Source organism: Sphaeramia orbicularis, chromosome 7 (assembly GCF_902148855.1).
Source record: "Sphaeramia orbicularis chromosome 7, fSphaOr1.1, whole genome shotgun sequence".
Taxonomy (NCBI): domain Eukaryota; kingdom Metazoa; phylum Chordata; class Actinopteri; order Kurtiformes; family Apogonidae; genus Sphaeramia; species Sphaeramia orbicularis.
In genome coordinates, this window is record NC_043963.1 from 3969260 (window position 1) to 3982903 (window position 13644).

At 38.6% G+C, this 13644-nt stretch overlaps 1 long non-coding RNA gene across 1 annotated transcript; it reads left to right on the forward strand.

Moving 5' to 3' along the window:
- Positions 1 to 4025: 4025 nt before the first annotated feature.
- LOC115422539 (uncharacterized) lies at positions 4026 to 13271 on the forward strand. Its single transcript, XR_003935849.1, has 2 exons — positions 4026 to 4089; positions 11671 to 13271. It is a non-coding gene; the product is annotated as an uncharacterized LOC115422539 (long non-coding RNA).
- The last annotated feature ends 373 nt before the right edge of the window (positions 13272 to 13644 follow it).

Consider the following 13644-nt stretch of genomic DNA (forward strand, 5'->3'; position numbering starts at 1 on the left):
TTTCTATTTATGAGATTAAACTGTTAATTTAAAATTTAATACTGTAAAAAAAACAAAAAACAAATAATAATAAAACCAGATAAAATTACTGACAATCATAAAAGGAGTATTTGTTCTGTCAGTTGAACCAGACTTGTTTGTTAATTGAAAAATATCTTGTGTAATTACAGGAGGTTTCACAACAAAAATGTTGAATAAATGTATTTTTGTGAATGTATAACATGTATAAGCACTGATAAACTGTCCAAATACAGTTTTTATCAGTGGATTGGACAACTGAGTCTCACTGAAAATGATTTATATATATATATATATATATATATTTATAGGTAATTTGAATGTTTTAATACATGTAAATATTCTTTATTAATCATTAAAAAGTAAAAAAAAATATGCAAAATCTCATGTAAAGTTAGGGCAAAAAACTGAATTTTAATTATGGAAAATTACCATGTTTTTATGAGATGGTTATTTTCCGTTATTTAACAGTATTTAACAGTCTTGTTTCAACCAACTCAATATGTAAAGTGTCATGAGATAACTTTTGTTATGATTTGGCGCTATATAAAAAAAATTTGATTTGATTTGAGTATTTTTTTCGGCACCGTAGCTACTGGAATATTACCGTTTTTTTACTTTTTTTTTTTTTTTTTTTTACTGTGCAAATGGGACATATCTTTTGTTTTTCTGCCCCTGTCTTTTTTTCTTCTTTCTTTCTTTTTTTCCTCACTTCATAAATATTGTTTTCTTTTCATTTCTGATTGTACATTTGTTATGTTGATGTCAAAAATGAGGCGTCATGCACCCATGAGGGGATCTGAAGTCTGTGCTATGATAAGGCTTCACAATAAAAAAACATATCTGAAACAAATGGCTCATATCTGATCACCATGAACAGGTGAATAACTGTATTTTACACCTGGTCTTTACATATATTGACAGTATGAGTGGAAACTAAATGGTTTGGATCAGTAGCTGCTGGAGGTGTGGATGGTTGGAGCCGGTCTATGGAGAGGCAGCCGTTTCTTTATTCGTCAATCAAATAGAATAGGTTTGCATCCAAAAAAAGAGATTTGAGAGCAAAAGACAATAAGTGGCAATAATAAAAGAGATCATTTGGCTTATAAATCCCTCCTCTTTGCTTACAACTTCAAAAGTTTTGCTGGTGAATTTGTCGTGTAAAATTTCCGGCTGCAGGTGGGAGACACCTGTGGTCTGTTTGACGCTCTTCCACACCGTCCTCTGGAGCGTTGAATTCATGTCTGTGTTCTCCCTAATCTGTGTAGCACAGCTTCGACAGTAAATGCACACAGAGTCAGGTCAAAGTCTGAGACGGAGCAGAATTCAAGCTGCATAAAGTGTTTATTCATGCACAAAACAAACACTGAGCTGAAATCTGCAGAAACAACTGACTTCGGCTCTGGGAGACCATTTTTATTCACCCAAAAATAGGATGGGTTTGAATTATAGACCACGCCCCTTTTACCATATCTAGAACATTCTTCTAGTCACGTCAGAGTCCGTTTTTTTGGCTTTGTCTACGATAGGGTACATTTTTACTGGTCTCTGTCCAGTTTGGACAGCATTTATACATATGCAACTATTTCCCAGTATTCATTTATCATTTATCCTCCTGACACCCAGGAAGTAAACATTTTCACCATTTTACATCAAATAACTGCCTTAATTGGAAACAGCATGATGCAACAGTTTTTTCAGATACATTTTTTATTTTTTTTATTTCTATAATGTCCTTTTCAGTGGACATTATGTAATTTTTTTATTTAAAGTAAAGCTGTGAAACTCTTGTCCACTACAGAGGACACAAATGCATTGCTGGGTCTCAGGAGGATAGAAACATGTAACTTTTTCTTAGCATATGTATATTATTTCCCAGAATGTCCAAAATTTCCATTCACGTGTACTTTTTTCCACCGTGTTTTGAAAACTTTCCAGTAGCGTACATGTCTTTTTGTAGCAGTTCTATCCAGGAAGAACGGTCAGCTGATCTGGTACAACCTACACTTCACACTAAGAAGAATAAAATACTGGTTTCTGACACCACAAATTCAACTGCACCTAATGGGCGGGGCCTACCTCCCAGTAACATGAACACAACGCAGAAGTGGGTTTAAGGTGGAAGCTGCAGCCGGCGCTGTACCCAGGTCAAACCCACCAATAGAAACTCTTCTGTCGTCCATCAGCGTAGGCCCCGCCCATTAAGTGAAGTTTAATTCATAAGCAAAACTTCTGAAGTTACAAACAAAGAGGAGTGATTTATAAGCAAAATGATCTTTTTTTTTTAATTGCCACTTATTGTTTTTTGCTCTCAAATCTCTTTTTGGTTCCAAATCTATTCTGTTTGATGGATGAATCCAGAAACAGACACTGTTCTGGTGGATCTGAACTACAGCCTCTGACTGAACCCAGGTTTCATCTGCAGAAACACACACTCATAAAACAGAAGGATAAATGACGACAGCGAACATCCATAAGGGTGAAGGTCGCTGCGGAAAGAAAGTCATAAAATCCCACAGACGTCTTTGACCCTGAAGGCAGCATCATCCTGAGGAGACAGTCGAATCTGAACTGAACTTTTTGGAGACGTTTCAAAAATAAAATGCAAATTCAGCACATTTTACAGATAAACTAGTCTGCACCGTGTGGTCTGAAGGTGGCGCTGTACAAACAGAACAGTTCAGCTGCAGGGTACGAGGTTAGGCTGGTGTCCAAATATTTATGTGCAGAAGACAGATCTGTGTTCACATGAGTCTGTAGTTGTGCAAACGTAAATATGTACAAACTGTCGAATGAGTTCAGTCGTACATTAAATGGACTGTGTGTATTTTATCAGAATATGAATGAATACATTTAGACAAGAATTACAAACAGGAAATGCAACTTTACGATTGTTCTTTCCTCATCATGAATATGAATTCACCGTCACTCTACTGTTGTAAATCTGTCCCCACTTCACAGATTTTATTTATGGAGCAGAAGATCTGTGGATTCACAGACTGACCATGAGTTCAGGTTCCAGATCAGGTCCAGATCAGGTTCCAGATCAGGTCCAGTTCAGGTCCAGATCAGGTCCAGTTCAGGTCCAGATCAGGTCCAGTTCAGGTTCCAGATCAGGTCCAGATCAGGTCCAGATCAGGTCCAGATCAGGTTCCAGATCAGGTCCAGTTCAGGTCCAGATCAGGTCCAGATCAGGTCCAGATCAGGTCCAGTTCAGGTTCCAGATCAGGTCCAGATCAGGTCCAGATCAGGTCCAGATCAGGTCCAGATCAGGTCCAGATCAGGTCCAGTTCAGGTCCAGATCAGGGCCCAGATCAGGTCCAGTTCAGGTCCAGATCAGGTCCAGATCAGGTCCAGATCAGGTCCAGTTCAGGGTCCAGATCAGGTCCAGATCAGGTCCAGATCAGGTCCAGATCAGGTCCAGATCAGGCCCAGATCAGGTCCAGTTCAGGTCCAGATCAGGTCCAGATCAGGTCCAGTTCAGGTCCAGATCAGGTCCAGATCAGGCCCAGATCAGGTCCAGATCAGGTCCAGTTCAGGTTCCAGATCATGTCCAGATCAGGTCCAGATCAGGTCCAGATCAGGTCCAGTTCAGGGTCCAGATCAGGCCCAGATCAGGTCCAGATCAGGTCCAGTTCAGGTTCCAGATCATGTCCAGATCAGGTCCAGATCAGGTCCAGTTCAGGTTCCAGATCAGGTCCAGATCAGGTCCAGATCAGGCAGGATCACTGTTCGAGGTGGAAGACCAAGTCAGAGAACAAAGCCAGGTCCAGTCCAACCATTAGTCCAGTGTTTTGACCCCAGAGAAGGAACCTGAACTCATGGTCAGTCTGTGAATCCATGGATCCTGGTTCTGGACTGGTCTGATGTGGTCTGATGGAGTCCAGAGTGGTCCACATAGAGGAACCAAGACCCAGACCCAGTACTGCTGGATTCATTCACAAGAAAAAGACACAAAATGAACCTGTCAAATATAATCACCTGGCATCATCAGTTTGGGAAAAATAATGTGTGTGTGTGTGTGTGTGTGTGTGTGTGTGTGTGTGTGTGTGTGTGTGTGTGTGTGTGTATGTGTGTGTGTGCGTGTGTGTGTGTGTGTGTGTGTCCCTGAACATCAGAAAAAGTGTTTTTCTGGACTGACCCTGAAACACTAGACTACGTTCACACAGCAGGTCTTCATGCACAGTTTGGATTTTTGGGTGAAATCTGATTTTTTTGTGTTCGTTCATATTCCACATTAAATGTGACTTTGATCAGTTTTGAGTCTGAACTGAATGTGACCCTGAAGTGACCCACATGCACTAAACAGGTCCTGATGGAATACGTGACCACACAGACACACACTGTGTTCACAGAAGGAAATACGTTTCCCTCCGCTCCTCCTCCTGGGACGCAGAACTGGGACGTTTGTCGCATTTCAATGACGTAAAGGTCGGATAAATGCGACCTGGACGTTCAGACTGAAGTCACATTGAAAATATCAGATACGTATCAGATTTAGGACCACATCTGAAAGTGGTCTGGGTCAGATTTAGGACCACATCTGAAAGTGGTCTGGGTCAGATTTAGGACCACATCTGAAAGTGGTCTGGGTCAGATTTAGGACCACATCTGAAAGTGGTCTGGGTCAGATTTAGGACCACATCTGAAAGTGGTCTGGGTCAGATCAGTGCTGTTCAGACTGTCTGTAACAGATCAGATCCAGGTCACATATGGACCACTTTTACCTGGAGTCTGAACGTAGCCATAAAAATGTTCATAATACTATAAAGCCAGAAACCAAATTATTTAATAATAAGTATCAGTCATATTATAGTTTATAGTATAGATCTGCTTAGACTAAGAAGGTTATTATTGTTATTAATTATATCAGGAGAAGGGGTGGAGTTTATGAGCTGTACTTTTTCTCACTCCTCTTTTGAATATGTATTATATGTCTTATGTTTAAGTGTTTTGTTTATTTATTTTCTTCTGTTCTGACATTCATATTCCAAATAAATACATCAGTCAATCAGAATATTCTGTTTGTAAATGTGTCGTATTATTCATTGTAACAGCGTCACATCCCCTTTACTGATGTCAACATTTGAATGTTACTGTTACTTTCTTAGAATAAAATAATTTGATGTGAAAACGTGTCACTAAAAACACACATTTGCATCATTACTTCATCTGTGAACTTGATTTCTGCCCAAATTCTGTCAGATTGTTGATGATCAGACTCAGAAATGGCATCTTTTACATCCTGATGTGTGAATATTAAGCTCTAAAAACACAGTTATCACACACACACACACACACACACACACACACACACACACGAGCTGGTTTTGGGGGCTGGTTCCTGGTGTACAGCTGAGGCTGAACAGCAGCAGATGCAGGGTGTTGGAGCTGCTGTTTTCAGAGCTCAGTCTGTCGGTGCTGTGTGATGTCGGAGCCGAGTGTGTGGGCTGTCGAGGCGAGGACGCTGTGCAGTGTGTGGGACGACGCTGGATGTGTGTACGAGCAAACGCACACACACACACACACACACACACACACACACACACACACACGTTGTGCGTTGTGTAACGGAGTGCAGAGGAGTGAAAACAGGAAGGACCAGGGTTGAAAACGCTGCAGTGGACGAACATGTTGAACACATTCACTAAAAGCTTTTAAGGAGTTCAAACTAAAGCTGAAAGTGGAGACGGAAGAGTTTCACTGTAAATATGTTCAAATATTCACCCAGACAGACACTGTACTGTTATGACATCAGGTTCTCTGGGTATTGAACCTTTTATCAGCATTTATTAGAATATTATCCTCTGTATTTTGTGTTTTCTTTGTAAATTGTGTATTTTCCTGTTTTTAATGCACTGATCATGTCCTTTAAAGCTCAGAAAGTTGTTTTTTTTAAGCAAAATCTCTCCTTGACTGAACATAAACCCAGTATCTCCATCCACTGTCATTGATCCAACTCCATGAGTTTATTATTTTTCCCCAGCTTTGTTCAGTTTTTGTCTTATTTTGTTCTTTTTGCTTATTATTTGTGCTCATTTTTATTGGTTTTGTTCATTTTATTGATCACTTTGTCTGTTTTTGTTTATTTTCTTGCTTATTTTCTCCATGTTATTTATCATTTTGTGAATTTTCTTTTTTGTTTTTGCTCATTTTGTTTATTATTGAATATATAATTAACCCAGTGTGTCCATCCACTGTCAGTGAACCAACTCCATGGGTTTTACTGTAAATATGTAAAGTGATACTTTTATGGCACTTCCCAAATGAATTTTTCTGTGTATTTAACCTTTTATCAGCATTTATTATAATATAATCCTCTGTATTTAGTGTTTTTTCACTGTAAATCATGTATTTTCTTATTTTTAATTCACTGATCATGTAGATGTTCATAGAAGATCAGATTAAGGTTGAGAGTTATTATATCAAAACAGAGAAAACTGAAGAAAAAGTGACATTCATTTATTTTTTTAGCAAAATTTATCAATAACTTAACATAAAACAAACATCTCCATCCACTATCAATGATCAAACTCAATGGTTTTATTATTTTTTCTACAGTTTTTGTCTTATTTTGTTCTTTTTGCTTATTATTTGTGCTAATTTTTATTGGTTTTGTTCATTTTATTGATCACTTTGTCTGCTTTTGTTTATTTTCTTGCTTATTTTCTCCATGTTATTTATTATTTTGTGAATGTCCTTATTTGTTTTTGCTCATTTTGTTTATTATTGAATATATATATATATATATATATATATATATATATATATATATATATATATATATATATATATATATATATATATATATATATATATATATGTAAAACCCCAGTGTGTCCATCCACTGTCATTGATCCAACACCATGGGTTTTACTGGTGAATCAATGTTGTAGAAGATGACGGTGTTTCCACGGTAACTACGGAGCCTCTGAACATCCAAACGGGTCATATCTGATGACCATGAAAGGATGAAGAACTGTATTTTACACCAATTATTGACATGGATTGATAGGATTAGTGGATCAGCAGGTATTAAACAGTTTAGATCAGTAGATGGTTCTGGTCGGTGGCGGGTGTTTTTTTTTTTTTGTAATAATTCAAATTTGTACTCAGACCAGTTTCACAACATATTAGACAGGACATCATTGGTACCAAGCACACTGTTCCCTTTGTTTCGTTTTTTTTTTTTTAAGAAAAAAAAGGTGTCAATTTTGCTCACTGAAAAGAAGAAAAAGAAAGAAAAGGAAAAAAATGCAATTAGAGAATCTTTGTTACATGAATATTGTTATATAAATACAGAGTTTGCAGTGCGTTACATAACAGAGGAGTCATATGTGAAGCTCAGTGCATTTCGTGGTCATTCTACTTTATAGAACAATAACATGAATAATACTATAGATTATTTATGTAAACAAACATATTTACATTTACTGACACACACTCACATTTATCTACATGTATATAAATGACAGTGGGCGTGTCTGTAAGGGTTCAAACAGCAGAACCGTCTGTGTCCGGGTCCTTCCACTGCTGTTTCTGAGCTGATGTGTTGTGTTTGTTGTTGTTTGTTGTGTTGTTTGTTTGTTTGTTGACTCTTTTCGATGCCTCTCCTGGTGTTTTTCTGCTGTTTTTCCGTCAGAGAATCTGTGTGGGATCCGATCAATATGCCGACACGTGGGAGTTTATAGCCACGATAAACGGCGTCTCTGCACCAGGAAGATTTAAGACCCACCGTCAGTGTGTGTGGAGCCGTTCACAGACTCACAACTGCAACACAACGGATGGGGTTAGGGTGGAGTCCAAACACTCATGTGCATTAGACAGATACAGTGGAGGAAAAAAGGATCAGACCACCCTTTGGGTTCTTCAGTTTCTTATTAATTTTAATGCCTGGTCCGACTAAAGGTCCATTTGTTTGGACGAATAGAATGAAACCAACAGAACTGGGTCACAGCTGCTATCTGCCCAGTCCACAGGTTCTCTGGATGAAACCAACATCATTTCAGTTCTTCCATCTGTATCTGTGGCACCGCACTGACACAAACATATCACACTGATCATGTAGAGGGGCTTCACTACTCATGGATCAGATATGATACGTTTGGTGTTAAAGGGTTAACCCCATAAGAACACCTGTGTGTGAGTAAACACAAACAACCACAAAAAACAAATGAACTATTTTAGATTCTAGTTTAATGCAGAATATTCACAACCTTCTGTTTTATTATCATCACACTGTGAGATGGAGGAGGAGGAGGAGGAGGAGGAGGAGGAGGGAGAGGAGGAGGAGGAGGAGGAGGGGGAGGAGGAGGGAGAGGAGGAAGAGGAGGGGGAGGAGGAGGAGGGGGAGGAGGAGGGGGAGGAGGAGGGAGAGGAGGAAGAGGAGGGGGAGGAGGAGGAGGAGGGGGAGGAGGAGGGAGAGGAGGAGGAGGAGGGAGAGGAGGAGGGAGAGGAGGAGGAGGAGGGGGAGGAGGAGGAAGAGGAGGAAGAGGAGGGGGAGGAGGAGGAGGGGGAGGAGGAAGAGGGGGAGGAGGAGGAAGAGGAGGGGGAGGAGGAAGAGGAGGAGGAGGAGGAGGAGGGAGAGGAGGAAGAGGAGGAGGAGGAGGAGGGGGAGGAGGAGGAGGAGGAGGAGGAAGAGGAGGAGGAGGAGGAGGGGGAGGAGGAGGAAGAGGAGGAGGAGGAGGAGGAGGAGGGAGAGGAGGAAGAGGAGGAGGAGGAGGAGGAGGAGGAGGAGGAGGAGGGGGAGGAGGAGGAAGAGGAGGGGGAGGAGGAGGAAGAGGAAGAGGAGGAGGAGGGGGAGGAGGGGGAGGATGAAAGGAGGAAGAGGAGGGAGAGGAGGAGGAGGAGGAGAAGGAGGAAGAGGAGGAAGAGGAGGAGGAGGAGGAGGAGGGAGAGGAGGAGGAGGGGGAGGATGAAGAGGAGGAGGAGGATGAAGAGGAGGAGGAGGAGGGGGAGGAAGAGGAGGAGGAGGAGGGAGAGGAGGAGGAGGGAGGAGGAGGAGGAGGAGGAGGGTTTGGAGAGCAGATATAGAAAATGGAGGACTAGAGGAGGAGGAGTGGGCAGATGTTTGAAGTGAATGTGACCGAAGACGAGAAACAAACTGAACTCTGAACCTGTTTCAGTCGAGTTTTACACAAAAAAAACCAAAAAACCAAAGGTTAAAAACAGCTGAAAACATGACTTCATCAGGATGGAAACACATTTAAGACCGTCTGCAGAAAATAAACAGAAAACATGAAGAAAACCGTCCAAATGTTGTGGATGTTCTTCATACTTGAACCTCCTCAGACCCAGGACGTGTCTGCAGGACCAGGTTTGGCTTTTCTTCAGTCACTGCTTTTATTGGAAACATCCTGATGCGACAGATTTTTCAGATGCAGATTTTAAAAGTTTCATGGAATGTCCTGTGTGATGGACAGTTTTCTTTTCTTTTCTTTTCTTTTCTTTTGTTTAAACTTGTGAAACTTCTGTCCACAAATGTGGACAGAAAACCCCTCGCTGGGTCTGAGGAGGTTCAGGGTTTGAGGTTTAAATGTCTTAGAATTTAAACCAAACTAATTCAATTCAACACTGAACATAAGTGTCAGGTAGAAAGTTTCAGGTTTTATACTTTTTTTAAAATCTTAAATATTGACATTTTTGTCCAAATCCAAGTCGATACTTGTGTTTTTATGTGAATTGATTTTTCTTTATTTTACTTTTCTTACATCGTGTAAATTATTTATTTGTATTTTTCTCGTCTTGCGGTTTGACATTATTGGTCGTAACTGGAGCTTCAGGGTTTTTTTTTTCTTCTACTTTTTATGATATTTTGACTTTTACATTTTTTAAATTTCAACATCATTTGCTTTTTTGCTTTTCCTGTTTTCTTCTTCATCATTTTAACTCCACACTGGATTCTTAAAATTCTTTTTACTGTTTTAAAGCGTGTATTTATTTTTAATATTATCTTCTTTCTCTGTAACCCACTGACAGCTGCTAATGTGTGAAAGGTCCTGCATTAATTATTGCACATTTTAACCATTTTTCCTTCATTTTTATTCAGTCTGTGGCATATTTTGTTCTTTTTGTTCATTTTCTTGCTTATTTTCTTCATGTTTTTTTACTATTTTGTGTATTTATTAAAGGTTTTGTTCATATGAAAGTGTCCTGGGTCAGATTAGTGCTGTTTAAACTGGAACAGATCAGATCCAGGTCACATATGAACACAAAAATCTGATTTAGTCACATTTACCTACAGTCTGAATGGAGCCTTAGATGTTTGTTGTTTCTACATTTTCTTGCCTATTTAATTATTTTTGTCCTCAGTATTTTTACTTACATTGGTCTTAATCCATTTTTATTAATTTTTCTTTTTTTTTTCTCTCTCTTACTTTGGCGGGATTTCTTCAGTTTTTTGAATATTTATTTTTCCTTCATTTTTGTTCAGTTTGTGGCATATTTTGTTCTTTTTGCTTGTTTTTTGCTGTTTGCTTGTAATTTTTTTTATAGTTTTTGTTCATTTTCTTGCTTATTTTCTTCATGTTATTGACTATTGTGTGTATTTCTTATTCATTTTGTTCACATGTAAGTGGTCTGGGTCAGATTAGCGCTGTTCAAACTGTCTAACAGATCAGATCCAGGTCACATATGGACATAAAAATCTGATTTTGTCCACATTTACCTACAGTTTGAACAGAGCCAGAGATAAAAACCAATCCCAAAAAAGTTGGGACATCGTATAAAATGTGAATAAAACAAATACAATTTTCTACGAATCCTGAACCTATATGTCCATCAAAAAAAGACAATAAAAAACATGTCACATATACTATTGTAACTGTTTAAACTGTAACAGATCAGATCCAGGTCACATGTGGACACAAAAATCCGATTTGGTCACATTTACCTGCAGTCTGAACGGAGCCTTAGATGTTTATGTTGTTTCTACATTTTGTTGCCTATTTAATTATTTTTGTCATTAGTTTTGTTGCTTTTTTTGGTTTTGTTCTATTTTTATTAATTTTGTAACTTTTTTTTAATTGATTACTTTGGCTGGATTTCTTCAATTTGTCGCCAATTTACTTATTTTTCCTTCATTTTTGTTCAGTTTGTGGCATATTTTGTTCTTTTTGTTAATTTTTTTATAGTTTTTGTTCATTTTCTTGCTTATTTTCTTCATGTTATTGACTATTGTGTGTATTTCTTATTCATTTTGTTCATATGTAAGTGGTCTGGGTCAGATTAGCGCTGTTCAAACTGTCTAACAGATCAGATACAGATCACATATGGACATAAAAATCTGATTTTGTCCACATTTACCTACAGTTTGAACGGAGCCAGAGATAAAAACCAATCCCAAAAAAGTTGGGACATCGTATAAAATGTGAGTAAAACACAAATACAATTTTCTACAAATCTTGAACCCATGTGTTCGTCAAAAAATACAATAAAAGACATGTCACATATACTATTTTAACTGCTGAAACTGTCTAACAGATCAGATCCAGGTCACATATGGACCACATTTACCTGTAGTCTGAACGGAGCCTTCAACACATTTGATCAATGACTGAACAGACTCTGAATGTTATAGAAAGTAATTTATTACACAAACCAAAGCTAGTTTACAAATACAGTTTCCAGTCCTGTGTGTGTGTGTGTGTGTAGTCTAGTATGAACAAACCCACATCATCATATTTACAGACTTTTGCATACAGCGTGTTTTTCCTGTTCCTTTGTTTACGTCGAGTTTTTCCCCCAAAAATGAGGCTTTAAAAATACAATAAAAACTAGAAATAAAAGGTGATTTGTACAGAATGAGGACGGCCTTTGTTTCTTTTGTCTTTTTGGGCCGATTTCGTTGCGTTTCAAACAAACAGAGAGAAAAAATAATAATAAAAAGAGCCGGCACAACGTGGTTGTAGAGGCCGCCGCCCACCGTTGCCATGACGACGGGCGTTAAATCGTCGGGAAAAGCACGAAAGGATAAACTAAAGCGACGACACGTAAGCGCTGCCTGCTCTTCCACCTCCTACGTTTAAATACTGATAGACGACATATTCAGGACTTTTTTTTTGTTTAAGTTTAAAGCAGGACATTAAAAAGTATAAAAACACAAGACGAGTTTCTGGAACAGGCTCCGCCCCTCGCGTCAGACCAGGAAGAAGAAGAGGAAGAGGAGGAAGAGGAGGAAGAGGAGGGTTGAACACTGGAAGAGTCGACTGAAATAAAGCGACGGAACATGAAGCAGGTTTGTCATGTTTCAGCTGCTTCAGGTGTTAAATACGTGGAAAACATGACCAAATATGGTGTTTAATCCACACACCGTTCGTCCAATCATCACTCAGGATCCATTAGTCAATACTTGAAAAAAACAAAACAAAAAATAAACCCCACATTTTTACTTTTATGTGTAAAAACAGCCTGAACTCAACATGAATTTTAGACTTTCTTATTGTATTTATCTGAAATGACGAATTAAACCAACTTCTGTACAAAATTAATCCATTACTGCGCAAATTATTTTTGTTTTGTGATAAAAAATTGAAGAATAAATTGCATTAATTAACCATTAGAATGAACATTTTATCTTCACTTTAACCCAAATGTTAAATTCTGTCAGTGTTGAAGCTGATCTCGGTCTAAATTTCAACAGCTTTTTAATCATATTTGTCTTAAATACTTAAAAGTTAAGTGAATATTTGTGAGATAAATGTAATAAATCTGATTTTTTTTTCCTCAAATAGATTAATTCATGTGAGAAAATCCTTGACCTTAAACAAACGTCCACAGACATAAAGATAAAACCATCTATTATTATATTTATCGTTCAAATACATGGGACTTTTTTCATATAAAACGTGTCCGTGTTGCGTTCGTGCTGTTTATCGCGTCAGTCATGTGACCTCTGTCGTCCTCCTCGCTCTTCGTCCTGGTTGTGACGCCGGAGGAAGATGAGCACCAGCAGTCGGCTCTGTGGACCAGGAGGAGGTAGGGAGGGGCCAGGGGCGGGGCGGGGCTATGGGGCCTGGGGGCGGGGCTTCGACATCTACCTGATCCAGGACCAGGTGTTTGGGTTAAAAGCGTCCAGGTGTGGGCGGAGCCTCCAGCTTCAACGTCCTCAACCTCAGGTGGTTTTAATACATGAACGGTTCGTTATCGAAGCGAACGGGTTCATTCATGTCGTTAATAACAAACAAAAGTCAGAAAATTCATCACAAATAAACCTTTTTCAGTCAAGATTCAGTCAAAAGTGTCCAGTTTAAGCCGTAAAGACCCAGAGCTGCTTATGCGTCAGTTCACAAATGACTTTTTTTCTCTCTATTTAACCTTTAAGTGATTTATTACCATTTATTTTAATATTATCCTCTGAATTTGGTGTTTTTTCAGTATAAATCGTGTATTTTTCTATATTTAATTCACTGATCATGTAGATGTTCATTAAAGCTCAGATTAAAGTTGAGGGTTATTACATCAAAAACAGAAGAAAATGAAGAAAACTTGACTTTTGTATCATTTATAGGAATAATTACAGTGTTTTAACCTTTAAAGAACCATCAGCATCTACTTATCTAACGCAATTAATAACTTTTCCTCCATTAATCCTATAAATACATGGAAAAAATTCAGGCAAAAATGCAG